The 19,793-nt window shown below is 42.9% G+C and overlaps 1 protein-coding gene across 7 annotated transcripts in view; it reads right to left on the reverse strand.

Moving 5' to 3' along the window:
• OSBPL5 (oxysterol binding protein like 5) overlaps positions 1-19,793 on the reverse strand; it is a 214,359-nt gene that overhangs the window by 152,562 nt on the left and 42,004 nt on the right. Inside the window, exon 1 of one of the 7 annotated variants that reach the window (XM_048305791.1) lies at positions 14,149-14,171. The exons of the other annotated variants lie outside the window; for them this stretch is intronic. The gene's annotated coding sequence lies outside the window, so the exon portion shown is untranslated. Of the gene's footprint in view, positions 1-14,148; positions 14,172-19,793 lie in introns of those variants that run through there. 7 annotated transcript variants of the gene reach the window in all.

The raw sequence follows: 19,793 nt of genomic DNA on the forward strand, positions 1-19,793 counted from the left end.
AGACTTTTCCCATTGACACACCTTGACACACAGTAGGCGCCTTGGCAGCTGACCACAAACCCTGCCACTGCAACAGATCCGTCTCAGCCTGGAGAAGCAGACTGGGTCAGCTGAGAGATGCACCTCTGGGCTCCTGGGGGAGTGACCTCAAGACACCAGTGTGACTGGGGAAAGGGCTGACAGCTTCACTTTATTTTGTTTAAACCCATACATCTGCTAAAATAGCGCTTAGGAGTCTTTATTGCCAGTACCTGGCCCTAACGCCAGGCTAGGGTTGCCCCATCCCACACCTGTCTTGGAGCTGTTTGCTAGGTAGGTATCCTGGCAAAATTCAGACTCTGATTTTCTACATTTTAATGCTGGAAAGTCAGCCAAGATCTCCAGGAATCCTACTGCCAATATGCAGGCACCTGAATTATACGTGAAAGTATTTATTACCAACCAAGTCTGCTTGGAACAATAGGCCATGTTCATATTTCAAATCTGGCACTGACAATCGGAAAAATCAATACCATTTTCAACCTTTGGCTACAAAGATATTGCTTTCTAGCACCTATTTGTACTTAACATGAAATCAACTTTGGGATCCATGTTTAAAATGGTTTCTAACAGTGTCTGACTGAGTAGCAACAGCCAGACTGTAGAAAACAGCTTTGTTTCTTAATTCAATTTGTGCCTCACAGAGGATGAGGCATTTAGCCAGATGGAGCAAAGCCTGCAGTACATTTTCCTGGGAGTTGTGCAAGGATAAGTCAACAAGCAACAACTTAGACTACACCAGTCTGCTCCAGCCCAACAGCAACAACTTTCTACTTGCTAGCTGCCAAAATTTTAAAAAATTAAAACCATTTAAAAGAAAAAAAACCAGATGAGCGTACTAAAGGAAAAAGGATCAGAATGTTTCCTCACAGCACCCTATTACTTGCAGTATCATTTGCATAATATATAGCATGCTGAAGAGGAGCTCCATCTCTACCCTTCAGGAGTTCACTGACAAGACTTTCTGTGTAAATTTGCTCGTGTAGATTCAGCTACAGGGTGTTCTGAGGTTATCAGTCAGTGTCCCTGGTTGTCCCAGTGAAATTTAAAACAGGTTCACTCAACATTATGAAAACAAAGAAACTCAAGCTGCTGGTAAAACATAACCTTTTCAGATGACAGCTGTGAGCTGCCTCTGGTCCATATGACATTTTTCAACAAGGACTCTATCAGCAGACAGCTGCAGCACAAAAAGATGATTTTGGAATTGAGGTCAGCCAGAGCTGTTCCACTAACACCTACCCAACTCTCTACCACAAAAAAATGCTTATCCCACAGGTCCTGTGAGATGTGGGACATTAACACCCTTCCCCATGTCCTGGGAGGGTCTGACTGTGCAGTTTCTGTGTAACCAGAAGGGGCAATAGCCTAAGAGTTGATGGAGAGAAGCACTTGCAGAGGATGTTCCTGCAAAGGAGGATGGAACAGTGAGCCACTGAGCTCTTGCCCCCCTTCAGAGTCCGTTAAAGGTTTTAGGAGTGTTGTTCAGAGCCAACTCAAATAATGGTATTTTTTTACATTCAAAACTTCCTGGTATTAGAAAGGTATAAACAAATAGTTCACATGGCAAACAATTCCCTGTCCAAGACCAAGCAGAAAACACAACATAAATGCTAATGCTACAGACAGTCAAGCAGTAATTGTACTCTTGCTGCTGATCCTCTTCCTCCAAAACAGAACTCTGGTTACGATCCTCTCTTTTGGACTTGTAGGAGAATTTTGCTCACACCTTTGGATATTGTGACTCCCTCCTCCAAACCAATACATGGAAGCAGACTTTCCAACCCTACACCTGATTAACAGAGAGCTTTGCAAAGGCACCAGTGATGTGATAGTGTTGGGGCAGGGGGGGAAATATGACTGGGGCCCCAGATGTGAATTCTTAGGGATATAGCTCCAGGTTTTTATATGTCTCAGAAAATGAGGCCCTAATTTCACTGGCATACCCTCTGACGCAATGTTAGGATGCCTAAGAAGATAGTATGGGATGATTAACTTGGTCACATTCAACTGTGATCATCCTAAGAGACTCTTAGTAGACTTTTCAAGCCTTACACGTGACAGAGCCAATCAATTACAACCTACATCAATGGGGCAAGGAGGGAATATCCTCTTTTCTTCCGCTGAAGTTATGCTTGATGTGGGGATTTTATTTAATATGTTCCCAGAAATACACTCTTTCCTTCACACGTCTCATGCTGGAAATGAGAGCTGCTGGAGTTCCTCAATTTACATGAAAGGGACAGTGGCATATGAAAAAGGGACATGACAGTGCTAAGAAAGGCATTGCAAACTTGCTCAGGAAAAGCTACTCTGGTGTGCTCTTCAGCACTGGATAGCCTGCCATGAACAGGGACACAGCCACTTTCCTCTGCTGCTCACTCAGAGTTACACAGTGCTCATGCCCTGCCTCCTGGTAAAAGGGGAAGAAGCATTTATGTTCAAACCTTAAAAGAACCAAACAATGTGGAGCATAGAGGTGGTTGGGTTTGTACACCTCCTTCCACAGAATCAGCTAACCCAAGAAGAGTAGAAGAATGGTGAGGTAAGAACAAAACCAAAAAACGAAGCCCTTGTCAACCCACCCTTTCTTACCTGAAATTAAATTATATAGGAAAGATACCAAATCTAAAAGGAGAAAAGCATATTTAGAGATTAAATTTAAAAATTAAAGTGTGCTCTTCATGTACTTTGCTGCCAAGACAATTCTCAGTATGCTGGGCTTCTTCTGTGATCTTTGTAAGTAATAACTGCGCTGAAAGAGCACAAGAGTACCATCTCCTAGGAGATCAAGTGTAGCTGCAAGAAAAAACACAAATACTGAACTCCAGTTTTGAGAAGGCCAAAAGCCCCCAGTGTGCCCTGGAGCACAGAAGACCCACAAGAATGAAACTGAGCTCTGACAGTTGTTGGTCAGAACTCAACAGCATCAGCAACCACATGAAAAATATGTTCCACTCTGCTGGGGCTAACCTTAGGAGCAATGTGATAACCCACAATACTTCAGCCCTTTTAATCTTCGTTTTGAAAGGTCCTCAGACAACACGTCTCCTCCAGGCTCCCACACAGCACATGGGCTGATGACTCTAACACCAGCCTGATTTCTCCAAGGCTGCTGATGGGCTGATGCCTTTCCCAAACATGAAGATCCAAACTCATGAACTGTAATTACCAACACTGCAGATGCATCCAGATTAAGGAATCAAGTTACAGGACAGGTTTCGCTCTGGACTATCTCTTCTGGTTATCATAAACACAACTTGGTTTCATCTGAAGGCAATGCAGTTTGCATACTCCATAACTGCTCCACAACATGAAACAGAGCACAGGAACTGGAAGTCACTCCACAAGTGGAGACTGTATCTGCAAAGCACAATCCTTATCTGGAAACAAAAATGCTACTGGGAACACCCTGAAACCCCTCCCACTGCTCATTGTGTAGCACAGTCCTCAACCTCAAAACCAGATGAGAGTTTGAGCATGTACTACACTTCAGTAGGTGCTATAATTCTGGTGGTACAAGCATATGTGTAAAAATAGAAACTTGCTTTTTCTTTCCCTTCTGAGACTTGAACTCACATATGGACCACACCACATTTAATCAAGACTCAGAAAATCACCACAGCCAAGAAACTGAGGGGGATCACAGCTGCCTCTTGCTAACACCACATACTGTGTTTTCACAGAGGATCCACACAAGCCTGACTCATGCAGGTAAGCGGGAGGGAGAGAGACCACTCTCACAATCCTGTCACCAAAAGTGCCAATCTGACAGTCAGAGCCATGACTGTCACTCTAGCCACTGAAAAGGGAAAATTCGGTTTGGGGCTCTCCCAGACCGTACAGACACAGCATTGCAGGGCAGAACATCACAACACTCTACCAGCAGTCCCAAGAGCTGGCTCTTGGTTTCCTGCCTTGACCACAGCTCAGCTGTGCCTGCATCTCTTTGGTCAACAAGCAATTAGGAAGGAGCCTTTCTTCCTAGCTGAGCTTCTCAGTGTGAACTGCACAGGCTCTTTTCCAGTTACACTGTAAGACACAAAGCAAAAGGGAAAAAATTCCGTGTATCATGCATGGGGAAAGAAGACAAAAGACTATTTTGGGTGACAAAAGCCTGACATTTCAAAGTGATGGATCTGTGGTCTGTGTGAGGAGTCAGCCTTGCCATTTGCAGCCCACATTACAGCGCTCCAAAGCTATTCACGCAGATTTGCCAATGCCGGTATTGTGTCTGCATGCCTGGCACTCCTGGACTATTCCAGAATTTCCCCCAGCGCTGACTAGACACATTCTTCACCATGCTAAGAAGAGGGTGATCCATTGCTTCAGGCTGGGGGGAAATGCAGATAATTGCTTTTGAGATGCAAACCCACAATATTTCTCCATCTTTCTGGCACATGGGGGAACAGCTGGACCCTGCTCTCCCACCCAGCAGACCAGAACAGCAATGCCAGGTCAGTGCAGCTGTGCACTGACTGGTATTTATAAGGAATTTGACATTTATGTTCTGATTTAGAAAAGCATAGAGCTCAAGCTGTTCAAGAACTGGCTTCATCTGATTTGCACTGCCCTTCTGCCCCGGTGGCTTTGGTGCATGCTACACAGCACTGGTGCTTGTCTTGGTGTGAGTGACTCTGTTCAGCAAGCAGCAAAGGGAGCCCCAAGCCCCATTCCCAAAACTGCTTCAGCTTATCCCCTGTCAGGAACGTGGACAGAGATTTCTCAGAGCAATGGCAGCTTTTCTGTTCACAAACAGTTCAAAAACCACCAAACCTCAAAATATTAACAGCAATCCTGCCTTCCAAAACATAACTTCAATAGACTTTGTCCCCCTTAGATTCATTCTGATTTATGCAATTACAGGGTGTGTCTGTACTTGCAGCTCTCCAGTATGCAAGTCAGATGCTCTGGAAAAATCTGGTTTCAATTATATGTGAGCAGTAGTGTATTCCCACTGAAAAATCCTACTGTCTGACAATGGTATTTTACGCCCGACCAAATACAGCCCTTCAGGATTTCCAGTGCCTTTGGGACATACTAATTAAGCTTACAGTGCCTCAGTGACAGAAGGGAGTATCGCCACAAACATGCAAGGAAAAACAGCCCAAGACTGAGAGAAAATGATAAATTACTTATGGATAAGTTAGAAAAGAGTCAAATGGTAATGACTTTCCCTAGATGGATCAGCAATAAGGAAAGAAGTTGCTGGGAGCCATTTCCAAAGGAATTCAGGTCCTCAATGTTTACTTTCACACTGCACTAGAGGTACTGATGGTGCTGAGGTGCAGCAAGGACCAATCCATCCAATTTGGTTCTTTGAATGAACAAGCTCTTAATGCTCAGAGGTAACAACCTTTAAGGCCTAACAATTGCCTTCCATACACACACTTTCCAGGAGAGGCATGTGTAAATTACATTATGCCATTTTATTTACTGGGGACTTGTTTGTTCAAGCACAGCAATATAAGTGGATAATGAAGTCAATGAGATTCCAAATCCAAGGCCTAATGTGTCCGTCTGTGCAGGCAGATAGCAATCTCTGCATGAAAACAGTGTCATTTATACGAAACTACTACATTAAAGAAAAAAGCTATATACAGAAAGTACTGTATTTATCCTCTGCTATGGATAAACAGTACTAGTACATACTACAGTGGGTGTCATTACATATCAGCAAGGTCAATGTAGTGAGATAAAGGGGCGTCTCCTTGGTTGGCATCACAGATCACATGCCCTACAAACTGCACTCTATCATGGAACCAATAGCATCATTTTTCAGAGACTAAAATTAAATGTCAGTCTCTGGATAGCCTATAGAGCATATCCACTAACAATGAGAGGGTGGAGAGGTGGGCATGGGGACACAGACAAACATATAACCCACATATGAAGTGAACTGAAAATGATGTCACAGATATTGAACAAAATGTTTACAAGATAGTGTCTGGTTAAATAAACAGAAGGCAGAGACAGAAAGGAAAGTGACCTTGTTCTGCACAATAGAGGGAGTCATATGGGTGAACCAGATACCCCAAATTACCAGGTACTAGAACAGTACTGCAAATGTAGCTCAACCCCCAACATATTAAGTCCTGACTCAATCGTGTTTGCAACATGAGAAAATACAGACGAAATCATGTCAGTCACCTTTCTAAATATGACCATTTTCCACCTGCTAAAAATGCAGCAGCATACTGAACAGAAGCTCCAGGTGGTACAAATCAGTTCAGCTCTGTTGACACCACGGATGGCAAAGGATAATGTATCTTTACAGTAGCTGTTCTCATGCAAAATCAAGTGCACACATTGCTTGATCTCCCCTGGCAGCCTGCATGCAAAGGCATGAATGTGGACATACTCACTCTGAGACAAGTTTCACAAACCCACCGTGTTACGCCCCTGAGTTGTGGAACAATTCATATAAGGGGGTCTTAACTCTACTCTGCCCTTGTCCTTTTCTGGTCATCAAAGAGAGAAGATTATATGGATGACACAGTGGGAAAAGCTCCGCTTCAATTTATTCAATAGAGATGTTTTCTTCTAAGGAGCACTAATCTGCAAGACTGTAACTTTCACTCTTCAAACGGAGCTCAAATTCCTGACCTTGGCACAGCATCACAGAGGACTTGTTTTCACTCACATGGATTAACTGTCACTGAACAGCTCATCCAGGATAATTGGCACAACCACTCCTCTTCTTCAAAGGTACCATTTCCTCACCTATTTTCCCTTCTTCCCCCAAAGAGTACACAACACACACTATCATAACATGTAACAGTGACTTTAATTACCACCACACCAACTGGCGAGAGCCTTCTCCTGAATGAAGCCTGCCAATTACAGCCAAGGAAGGAAGGCACGGCACAGAGTTGTATAAAAAGCACCTGCAAGTGCCCTGCTCCAAGCACCAGGTGCAGTTTATGCACATGGCTATGAACTCTGCCTGCCCCTGGGAACGGAGCAGGGCAGGAGGAGCACCTGGCACACGCAGCTACCTTGCCTCCACGTTACAAGTAAGCGTGCCAGTACTGACCTCTTCCTATGGACAAACCTATATCCACTGCTCTTATCTGCACATATCCACACAGCTCACGTGCCAGTGGGGAGGCCTGTGATACATCCATGGTACTATCTTGGACTTAAGTCCAATATAATTTGTTCTGCGCTCAAACAAACGCCTTCCTCTGGCACTAAAGCTGCTATTTACAAACTTTAACACTTTTGGGTATGCAAAAGAGGATACTAAAGAGATATTGGCTCTATTTTGTGTTTCAACTAGGGCTGCCATGATTTGACATTCTGTAATCAATTTCACAGTATTTTTTTTCCTGTTAAACCTCAGGGGACTGCTTTGAAAAAAACGTTTGTTTGTTAGTAAAACCTGAAAAAAGCCCCACCTTTCTAGCTGGAGGAAAAAAAAAGCTTGGAAGTGTGTGTGGAACATAAACTAGAATTTTAAAAATTCAACAGTTAAGAAGGCTTCTTAACCCCCCTCCTTAAAGTTTCTATTTTTAAGCTGAGTTTCACAATTTCTAACATCCTCGAGATCTCCAAGACTGACGAAATTTTCCTTAATCTTTAATATTATCGCTAACAAATGGATGAGCAAGGTACTTTTTGAGAAGCATCGTCACAGCTATTTTGACTATACCCACATACTAGAGCTTTAATTTTGAACACCTAGTCATAAGCAATCTGTCTCTCCAGCCTTGAATTGGTCTCTGTCTCATTTAAATTTGGGAAAAAAAAGCTGGAAGAATAGCTAGCAGTCCCAAAAGAGGACACTATTTTGCCCACTCTCCCATCAGCAATTTTTAAAGGGCTGCAGTTCAATGCCCCACTGAACTGCACATCCCTCCAGCTGCACACTCCCTCCTCTTCCCTTACATCCAGCAATCATGTAGCCTCAGGATGTTCCTCGGTTTATGAAACACAAAGAAGATGGACCAGCTTCCTCTCACATCAGCTCAGCTAGTCCCTGGATTTTATATGTGGGACACAGTGGGCTTGCACAAACAGATGTGCAGAAGAGCCCAATTTTCCTGCCTTAGGAACATAAGTCACCTCCAGGACAGTTAGGAACCCAGTGCCCATGCTCTTTCAAGGGATTTACAGAGCTCAGAAAGCCTCCCTTGATAAATCCCAGCCCAGATCAACTAAAACAAAAGCAGGTGACAGGAAGAAGTTAAATGCTGCTATTGTAAAGCACCTTCTTAATTTACAGCACACCTCTGAAGCAGGCAACAGCAATTAAACACCCGCCTTTGTAATTATAACACAGGAGCCTGCCTCCACCCTCACAGCCAGCTGGAACTGCTCCCACTTCTGGAGAGCTCTTCAGCAGCCACGCTCACCCACAGCGATGCTGCAGCTCTCCATCTAGCTTATTACTGTCCCAGACCACCAGCTCTGGGAGCTGTCTGAGCAGCACCTTGCCCTGACCGGACAGGGTAAGGACTTTGGGACACTGCTGCAATGCCAAATCTCAACAGTAGCGAAACAGGCCGAGCATCTTGTTTCTAATGAACTGAGGCAGCTGTAAGAGGAAGGCAAGAAGCTGGGGGAAACAAACATCAGTTATCACCCAGTGAAATCTTCCCTGACTTCACCCACAGAGAAAAAACAGTATCAGGGCCTGTCCAGGGCCCACAGTCATTTAGATGCCAACCTGATTTATCTATAGCGATTTCTGCTCCTACACCAGCTGTTCAAGTCTCTCCTGGGCAAATTGATTGGGAATTTTATCCAGTGAATGGGCCATTTCAACCACAGTATATCACCAGCTTCTCACAAATGCTCCTCTCTGCTTGGGGGAGGAACACTCATCCATCAAATACCTTGGTGCCTTCTCTGCTTGCCACTTGCTGCCAACTATTTGCTTTGGCACAGCAGATCTCTGGACAGCAAGCAGGCATGCTGTTATTTTCCCCAGCGACAGCACTGAAAAAGGAAAGCATACAAATTATGTCAGTCCTGGGGCTGCCTTCATTTATCCATCAAGGAATAGGATTTTTTTGTGTGTGTGTCCCTAGTGCTATTTTTTTTTTTAAAAGATGCTGTAGAACTGCTCCCAGTTTTGCTTGCTCCAGAAGGGACAGTGCTGGATACATACCATGCTGGGGGGCTTGGCAAATAAAACTTCATGGAAAAAAAAGTTTCAGCACAAGGTACCTGTGCTCTGCATGCCCTGGGAGAGTCAGGAAGGTCCTCTGTCCTGTTTTTACACACATTTTGCATCATTTTACACTTGTAGAGCAGCTGTTGTGTGGAATACCAGAAAATCCATGAACACCTAGTAAAGGGCATGTCCTGGTTCACCTACAAACATGGCAAGTCCCCAACACTGCATCACACTGTCAGTCCGTGAAAGGTGCAAGGCTCAGAAAAACTGGACTACAGTGAAAGCCCAAATGTGTATGAAGATAATGCCTTTACATATTCAAGCCATGAGTACAACCCATGAGCTTGATTTCCTACTTGTTCCCATCATCCACCTGTGCCTGTTCCCCAGTGTCCCCCCACTACCAACATAACTTCAGTGGGATTTAGATCAGAACTTAAATGGATATATAGAATCAAAAAGAAAAAATCCATTGCAAGCTAAGGAGATATTGGAAACAATCGATCAGTCTTTGAAAGTATTTGGATCACTTCTCCTGGGAAGGACTGCAGCAAACAAAGCAAAGCAACATGTCTACCTAGGATGTTTGAAGCTGCAGGAAGATAGGTGTGGAAATAAAGCAAAGGCTGTGGGTTGTTGAAAGACTAATTAAACCTTGATTTAACTGGGGCTGCAATTTTAAATCTGGATTTTATTACTACTAATGAGGAGAGTTGCTGAAGCATTTCTTAACATAAATTTTATCCAGCAGCCCTTGGAATGTATTCAATGTCAACTGGTATCTCTTTCCTGGGACAGACATCTATGCTGGCAGCTTCTACCACTGACACAACACATCAATTCACATAAAGGAAAAAAATCACCATTAGCTAAAAATATCTGAATGAAAACAAAATAGTGTTTCAAATGCCATGGTATTACCCCGCCTTTTTTTCCTTGGCTCCCTCTGTTTTCTGTGGCCATTGACATAGCCTCTGATAGCTGCAAAAAACTGCCTGATTTTGTATTAGTTTTTAAATAGCAGTGGGAGACATTTCCTTGAATTACATTTACGAAAAAACACCACCTGATAAATTTCTTTTGTAAACAATCCTTCCAAAGTCTGAGAAGAACTAGTGAATATATCAAGAAAAGGCCCAGTAAATGAGCTGTGAACGGAAACAGTGGCAGGCATGACATACTTTTTCCCCCCCACTTTCCAGAAGCTGCTCATTAAGTCCAGTTTTAAGTGGGGTGGAGACAAGCCACAGAAATTCCCAGGATAACACTGGTGTCTGATTAATGAGAAATGTAACATCCATTCAACAGACTTGTAAGGAAGATATGACTGTTGCATGCACACAGGCACATTACACCGTGTGTTTGCCCCAGAGCATCCTGCCCACCTGCTCCCTTCCTGTTCAACTCAAACCTTCCTAAAATTAGGACCATTTCTCCAGTCTCATTCAAAGTTTCCACCTTTATCTCTCAGCCTGCCAGTGCTGATTAAACAAAGAATTTAGGAGCGGAAATGACTATATTCTGTGAGAGACACAGTCCAGAGAGCAGGAGGATGAGTACACAAACCCAAACAGAGCAGCGCCGGATGCTTTCACATGGGAAACCTTCTGCATCCTTTCTTACAGTAGAAATGGGCATAGAGAGGAAAGAATGAGCTCCAGACGTAAGCCATCCTAAGAAAGTTACTTTAAAGGCAAAGCTGAAGATTTTGTTGTTTGTGTGCTAAATACAAACCCTTAGGGGTTTTCTCTTAAGTCTGCTTAGGTACTCTGCACACATCTGCTGGGTGAAAAGGAGCAGCATGTCTGTTTGATACAAAGCAAGTACAGAAACACACTACATTATCCTGCACAACCCTTTAAAACATTTAAATACAAAAAACTAGAAAAGGAGGCCTGAATGCAATTCCCCATGTTCCTTGGGATGGCAGGAAGCTGGAAATGGTCCTTTAGCCCCCTCACAGCCAATGGATTGTTCCAGCTCCAGCACATTTCAGCATTTTACAGTGCATCACACATGGCCAGGAACAACATATATAAGGCTCTGTAAAAAAGTAAAACCCATCGAGTTGCCCAAGAGTGAACTAATTCAACCGGCTGAAGTAATTCAAATGGCAAAACAGCATTTTTTTGAAATAAATCTATTTCAGGTGGATGTGGCTTGTTTCCAACACCAATTAATAGTAATATTGAATTCCTGGGTAGCTAAATATGCAGCTTCTGCCCACTGGACTTTCATGTAATTAGACTAAAAACCTAAAAAAACTGACTCTCTCTGACAGAGACTACAAAAGCTGTATCCCCCTAATACAGACCTTTCTACACACCCCTTTTTGAAAGGATTTACATTCAAATTCATTTTGAATTTGGCAGCAAGAACTGCAGTACATAATTCTTCTGTCCACCATGACCATATAATTGTTATAATTCAGCTTTTTTAGACGTGCATTCTTAGGTATCTACAGGGGTGCTTTAGGGAAGGGTAGCATCAAATGCCCTGCTACAAGAGAAACAAGCTGGCACTCCCCTGCAAGACACTTTTGTTCATTTTCTGTAAAAAAAAAAAAAAAAATACACCAGCTCTGCTGCTTCTTGTGCAAACTAACAAACGACTCTAATTCACAGCACTAACACTCACCAACCTGCCCCCAGGGCCTGCTGCCCTCACCAACAGTAACCTTTTCCCTTTGAGCTCCCTCACATCCACCCAGGGTCCCCATCAGGGATGGCGTCCAAGCATCTCCAACTTGACTGCTGATGCTTATCCAGTGCCCAACCACTACTGTTATATTTAAGCCAGAGCCTTGCCTCCAACGGAGTGATCTCTGTATCAGAAAGCACCACGTGGAGTTACAATAAAAACAGCACTGCAGTTTCAAGCTGAGGCATCTCAGAGAACAAAAATCAATAGGGAAGTTTGTAGCAAAAGGACCAAAAAAAAGAGGATACAATGTTGTGTTTCCCTGAATTACTGTGCTTTGGACATAACACAGCATTCTTAATAGGTGACACAGAAAGCCATTCCTAAAAATTAGGAATATGTAACTTTTTGTGAACCCTAGACTATGGGGATGACTTTGGCCTTTTAAATCAACTTAATATCTCATTTTTCAAGCATCAACTTCTAATAATTTCTTTCTGCTACTATATTCAACATGCAAGGGACACTTTTTTTCTTGCATCTTCCCCATACCCTGCTACAGGAAAGGACAAATCACTGGAATAGGGACCAGCAGTATCAAAAGAAAGCTGCTTTCTCATTTTTATACATTTGTACCCGCTGGTAATTCGTCTTCTACAAAGCTGGGGATGGCTGAAATTTTGTTGCAAGGAAACCATGCTCTGTTTAATAACAAGAACAATCAAATGCCATGATTTGTAGGAAGCAACTTTTCTTCCTTGACCTTTTTATTACTGGCAAAATGTCAGCAGATTATTAAAGTGCGGAGAGCACAATCTATGATAAATAACCTTGTGTTGCCACACACCAGACCAAAACACCCCCTCCTCTCTGTCCAGACACATACCTTAGCTTTCCAAACCAGCTCTGATTTATAAAGAAATATAGATAACTAACAGAGTCTGCATGCCAAGTGCAATACCGTGGGTGAACAGGGCTTGCTCAGTTCCTGGAAGCATAAACAAGGGGGGAAGGAACAAAAAGAGCAAGAGCCAGAATGCAGCCTTACTTTTGTATGTGACAGCTGCAAGATGACTGCTGACATAACACATGCGATCTTCATTCTTACCTGAAGTATGGCAGCATGAAAAATTGGAAAGGACCCAGCAAAAAACCATAAGGCTGTCTCCAAGTCTTAAATCAACTGCAATGAGACTTAAGATGTTCAACCTACTTAACTAATCAAAGACATTTAAGGGATCACCTGATCATAGCCTGCAATCACTTAGAGGGAAAAGATGTCAGCTGGAAAAAAAGAAGGTAGAAAAATGCCAGATTTAGAGAGAAAGCACATATCTTTTACTGTAAAGAAAACTACCATTTGCACACATTTCTGAAGAGCACAAAAGAATCACCAACAGAAATTTAAAGGCACTACCTGCCTTAGGAAAAATGCTGTAACTCAACCAAAAATTACTAGATTTAAGAAATCCCAGACTAAAATCCTGGCAGACGCAAAGTGAAATGACTAGGATAGGACTGATACATCTGGCTTTAAAATCCAGGATGCAAAGAAAAGCAGCATTGTCCAGAAAGCAAACTCCAGCCTTCCTACCTGAGTCCTCTTTCTCACCAGATACGCACCTTAGGAGATGACCATGCCAAGCGTTGCAGAGCCTTTCTCCAGCTGCCCGAGCCCTGCACCTCGCTGCGCTGTAATCAAGCAGCAGAGCAGCCAGCGGCGGGCAGCTCGTGCTGCTTGTTAAACATTTCTAGCCCCAAACACTGCATTTCTTCTCCACTTAACTCTTCTAAGGTCCACTTCCAAATCAGCCTGAAGAAAATACTGTTTTGCAGACTTCAGTAAAATAAACCTTTTTATTATTTCATGTGCCGTTTCGTTTCCTGGTACTCAAAGCTAAGTGGCTCAGATATTTACAGTACTGGGAGCCTCATCTAAGACAGCCTCACGGAGCCAACAGCTCACAGCGCAGTAGGACTGCCCATTAAAAACACTACGGAATAATTCCAGGCTTCCTATGGGCACCATCTATGCGTGCAGCTCAGCTCATTTTCTACACATTATTAAAAGCTACACTACTTAACTCACCATTTAATTTTGACGTTAAATGAAAGCAAAAAGCATGACAAAAGAATGGTAGTGAAAACAAAAGAAAGAAAGAAGCTGTACCTGAAGGCTTCCTAGTAGCTTTATCCAGAGAGTAAACAAGCATACTCTGGCTGGATCTGAGCCAGCAGACAATGCCAAATAGCCCCAAGAGGAGATCAGACCCTCTCCGTGCCCTCATAACAGAGCCCTGTAGGCCAACACAGGAAAATCAATAAAACCCAACCCCAAAACTTACTTTGTTATTTTTCTGGTGCAGACAGAGGCACAGAGGTGCAAGCAATCTCCCCGCAGCTACAGGAGGTCTGTGATGGAAGCAGGGACTAACACTGATCTTCTGATTTCAAAGCCAAATGCCCTAACCACAAAATTATCCTACTTGCATTGCCTCAACCTGTCTCAATCCAGAAGAACCAAAATACTGGAGAAGGGAAGGAGGGAAAGAAGGGAAGAAAACAGAAAGTTTATCAGGAATATTTCTGGTCCACTTGGGAGCAAACACTGCTTACATTGGTGCCCCGTAATTGCACTCCAATGAATTTGGAACAATGGTATGAAGTTTAGTGCTCAAAGTACTCAGCTTTCTGAGAGTTTAAGCAAGGCTGACACAGCCCTTCTCTTAAAGCAAGAAAAAGCCCCATATTGCTTAATGCTTTTTATACAGGGGCCTGGAATGCTCAAGAGATTAAATAATTCACACACTGCCTTTCCCCAGGGGTTCACATCTAGCCCAGATCACAAGTGTCAAATACAATCACATGTACTCTTGATAGACTTTGAGAGGTAAGAGCACGGCCCGAGTGCAACTCCCAGGAGATAAATGCTTGTATGGGATAAGTCCCTGTGGATCAACTTAGCAGGAGCCCTACCAGGACAGCAAGAAATACTGCACAGAAGTGGTGTCTCAGACCCCAGGGTACAGAGGTGAATAAATGAGGGAACATATTTTGGTTTTCCCCTTGGACGGCATCAACTTCCAAAGACACAGTGAAAGCCTGCCCCAAATAAATCACTTTCATCCATATGGAGAGGCAGGTTGTGCTTACAGCAGCTCCACCTTAAAAGTGGCATAAAAGAAGCCATTCTCAGTTGCATCAAATATGCCAAGACAGTGAGCTGGTGTGTTTTTACATGGGGTACACAACTGCACACCTTGTGATCTGCTCAGGCTCTCAAACAAGGGGGGCAGAGGGAAGCAACAGCACCAGCTGCCGCAGCTCCAGCACGGGAAGAGCAGCAGAGGCGGGTGCTGGCGGATGGCACGGAGAGCTGGGGTGCACCCACTCAACCTGCCCAGGGACTCAAGATGTTGCAACTTGCTCCAAGCAGAAAAGAGCAGCAAACCACGGCTTTCTCTGCAGTGTGGGCAAAGCACGGAGGGAGCAGAGCCTCCGGGGAGCCATGCTCCACTGCAGTGCCTTCAGAGCTGCAATGGCATTTGCTGTGTGTGCCCCTGCTTGTGTAGCTTCAGGCTTGGCTGGAGGGTGCAATCTGCTTCTTCACGCTATTTCCACAGTCATTTTCACTTGGAGTGCCTGCTGTTTCCTTTCATGAACTGCTGCATCCCTGAGGTACAAAGGGCAGAAAACTCTTCTAGCAAAACCTGGCAGTCAGCAATAGAGAGGGGAAAATAAATTATTAAGGACCACATTGGGGCAGGTTTTCTTTCTATCTGTCTTGAGCAAAACTTAAATCACTTCTTCCTTCCCCCATCATGGCTACAGTAATAATGCACAACTATTCATTATCCTCATCTTAACTAGAAAAGCCTCCTTCAATTTAGCACTTAATATAATTATGGTAAATTAAATAGTGTCTAGAAAAAGTCTTACTTTTTCAGAGCTATTATCTTACCTCTATGAAACTCTATCAGTTAAAAGTGAAGCTAGCTATTAAACAATAAGGCTTTGTAGCTATTCAGTGAGCAGAAAAGTGAGATGTTCAGTGGAAAATTGTTCAAATTCTATTCCTAAATTCAATACCACATCTCCAAGGGAAAACGGGAGAATCTCATTAATGATATCGCAGCGTCCCTCTCGCAGTGCAGAGATAGTACTCGAGCACCAATTCTCTGTTCACTTGCCTTCACCCCAACACTTTCCTAATATGAGGGGGAAAAAATCTGCATTTTATAAAATCACAAGGTAAATTATTGCCTTTGTGTGCTTTCAGCAAAAGCTCTCTCTGGCTAATGATGCATCATTAATCTGATTTCTGCAAGAGACATACAGGATAAAAAGACTTGGCTGCCATGAAGTCAATGGGAAAACACACAGACTTTGAGAGGGTCATGATAAACAAAACCAAAAGCCATAAATTTCCACACTGCCACTCTGAAAAAAAATAAAAACACGAAGCATCTACAACAGGTACTCAAGAGAGCCTTTTGGTAAATGGTTGTTCTGTGTTCTCCTAAATAAATCAAATGCTGGCTTGATAATACTTGGAGTGATACTAGAAGCATTATTTTTAACACAACATAAGCACACCAGCCATCAGGCATAAAATATTAAGCAGGAGACATCTTTAATATATTGTTTTTCAACAACTGGGGGAACATTAGCAATAATTAGCAGCCAGCACTGGAACTGCTCTCTGCTAACTGTGCATCTTGTGGGTAACAGCAAGTCTTATGTTAACACAGCGATGTCAGCTAACAACAGCTTTATGGCAGAGAACAGCATATTGTGCATTTCTGGGAAAAGGAACCTTTAGTGCTGTGGGGATTAATATGGTTAAATTGCTTCTGAGTCACAGCCTGTTGTTGCTCAATATTTCTCAACTTGGTCCCTACCTACCTTTTATTTCCTCATGGGGATGCACCTGTTCAAAGAGAATAAAACTGCCATTGTTGCACCCACTGTCTTAGCTCATTTAGACAAGTTATTCAGTATCTTGCTTACATAATGAGGTTCTTTTTATTTATATTGCAGAACAGCCCAGCAGAATCCAAGACAATGCTGCATTAAATATTGTGTGAATTTACAATGAGAGACCTTGAACAAAGACCAAAGAACACATAATCCAGGCAGAGAGAGGATGAAAAAGGCATGGAAAGGTGATTGACACACCCTGGCCATGTACTTTCTCAGGGTACTCAGAAATGAGAGACCCTACACTACACTTCTCAGATATACTCATGGCTAGGGGATCACCCAGCTTCTCAGCACACCTCACCCTCTTGGAAAAGAAAGCTTTCAGCACCTACGCTGAGGGATTCCACAAGACAGAACTTGAACACCAGCTTGGGAAAAACTAGGTTAGATGCCTGACAGTCTAGGCTTGGTTTACACAGCCTCCAGCCCTGTCCACAAGTGGAGCTCCCCAAGTCTACTGCAATGCATAGGTGTATGAATAAATACAGGTATTAAAAAATGAGTGCAGGTGTGCCAAGGTGCGTCCCATGACCTGGAGTCCAGAGAGAAATTCAGGCAGTAACAGCAGTTTGATTACAGGCAACAAAGCCTGGGTGGCTCGTCAGTCAAAAAAACCCCAAAACAACCAAACCAAACCAAAACCCACAACCCCAAAAAACCTCCTCAACAACCAAGAAATTGGGCCTCATTTGCATCCACTGAACCTGAATTAAAACAAAACAAAACAATCTTATACATGATTATACACATCCTTATCAAATTAGATCTCCTCTTCAATGAGAAAGGTTACAAAGTCAGAGCAAGACAAGGAGGCTGGGCCAAATGACAGATGTTAAATGGAAAGAAGGAAATCTACTATAAAGGAAACTGTAAAATACAAAGACTGTGTATTTCATATCTAACACACCTGTGTCCTGCTCTAGACTGACAATAACAGAACTCCATGGAAGGCAGTTTAAATTACTGCCTTGCCCACTAGCGCTGTAATTTGTACAGTGCATTCAGTGCTCACTGAAAGCCTTCATAGTCCAAGTAAGGATTTACAAATTTACAAAAAAAAAAAAATTGCTTAGACCTGAACTGTCTTTGACCCACATATGAAAGAAAAGGTCATGAAATGATCTGCAAATCCAGATTACTTTCCTTAGTAGGGTAAGGGAAAAAAAAATAATTCACTGCATCAGCAACTGTCAGGCTTACAGCAGTGCATGAGGTTCTTTTTCGAGGCAACACAGCAAGAAAAGACAGAAAGATTCACCTTATAAAATGGAAATCTCATTTATTTGCATCCATGCCAGGAGCTTGCCAGAATAATCACCCTGACAGAGCATTACATTAATTCCAGTGGCAATTTCACATTCACATTTCAGGGGTTTTACAGATGAGCCAGCAGCAGCTCTCCGAATGAGCTGTGCAATGTTTGATAAAGTGTATAAAAGCCTTGGTGACCTCCTACTACTACATAAAAGTGATTCTCTCCTGATGCTGAAGTCATACCAAAAAGAGAAAGTACAAAAATATCAAAACAATAACAAAAAAAATTTAAATGGTTCTTTTCATTCTGCCAAGATTACCCACAATGATCAACAGTTACCCACACCATGCAATGGAGTAGAATTTCCTTCGTCTCCTTACTGGGACGTGGCTATATATTGCTGCGTGGAGAGAATTCCCCATCATTTTTATCTGAGAAAAGAGCAAATCAATTCAACAAAGCAATACTAGCATAGGCTTTGCACTCTTAACTGGCATCAAACAACACAGATAACAAAAGCCAAGCTGTTTCTGCAGTACTGCAGGTCGGAAGGAACAATGACACTACAACAGTTGTCTGGAACAAAATTCATTAGCATGACAATTAAAGTGCTTTTTAGAGCAATCTCATGATTTTGCCGAGAGAAAACTGAAGGAGAGCTAGCAGGACACAGCTTTTGTGCCTGAAGTGCTGGGATGCAGAAGGACCAAGTTCACATTTAAGCTTTCCACTCAACACAGAACGAGACATTTCATCCCTCGATGCCTCTCTGCCACATCTGATAGATAAGCAGCACGTCTGCTTTTATCTCGGCCTCTGCTGATCGATTTAGACAGCACACCCTTCAGGACTCTACTACAGTAGCATTCCAGTTTGGGAATACACATAAAATAGCTATTACATTATTCCTTGGGGGTACAATTTCACATTGATTGATTCACTGACAGATCAGATAGGATGAAGCAGGCAGGCTCCATGTTGATTGCCCCCCTCCCCCCCTCCAAGGAGACCTGCACACGTCCCAGTTTATTAAGGATGTGAGTATTTCTCTCTTGCCTTTAGCGGGTTAATTTTTCTCTGATGCTATAATCATGCAAACTGGGTTGCCAAAACACTCAAACTCATAAAGCCCTGCAGTCAATTCCCAGTAAGTTGAAGCTTGGCATGGAGTTTAACAAAACACATAGAAAAACTACTATCAAGAAGATTGCCAGCACGGTAAAGTTATTGATATTGGAACAGAGCACAGACCTCAGTGACACATTGCAAAAAGAAAGCCCAGGTATACAGCTGTCTGTTTATTAAACAAAGAGGAGAACTGAGCCTTTTCAATTCAGACTTTGATTTATACACATATAAATCCTTCAATCCGAAAGGAGTGCAAAGGAAAAAATGGCACAATTTCAACTGTAGCTCTATAAACTCTGAGACTAAAGAACAAGGGATATGCCCATGGTTTTTATGCAGCTTGAAAGAAATTAAAAAGCACCACCACACAAGCAGCTGGACTATTCTAACCTTAAAAAAAAAAAAAATCCCCCTTTCACATCACTCCCCTTCTGTGATGGACAGAAACCATTTACAAGTAACTCTTACTAGCCTGCTGTTAGCTGCTTCCAATTTTGCAGAATATTCCCTTCTTGTCCCTTGATCTTTTTGTATTACACAGATGCATATACAGTTCCTGGAGCCACCTGATGCAAGCACAACACTCCCATGCCTTGAGCAGAGAAAGAGTATTTCAATAATTAA

Source organism: Corvus hawaiiensis, chromosome 6 (assembly GCF_020740725.1).
Source record: "Corvus hawaiiensis isolate bCorHaw1 chromosome 6, bCorHaw1.pri.cur, whole genome shotgun sequence".
NCBI classification, from domain to species: Eukaryota; Metazoa; Chordata; class Aves; order Passeriformes; family Corvidae; genus Corvus; species Corvus hawaiiensis.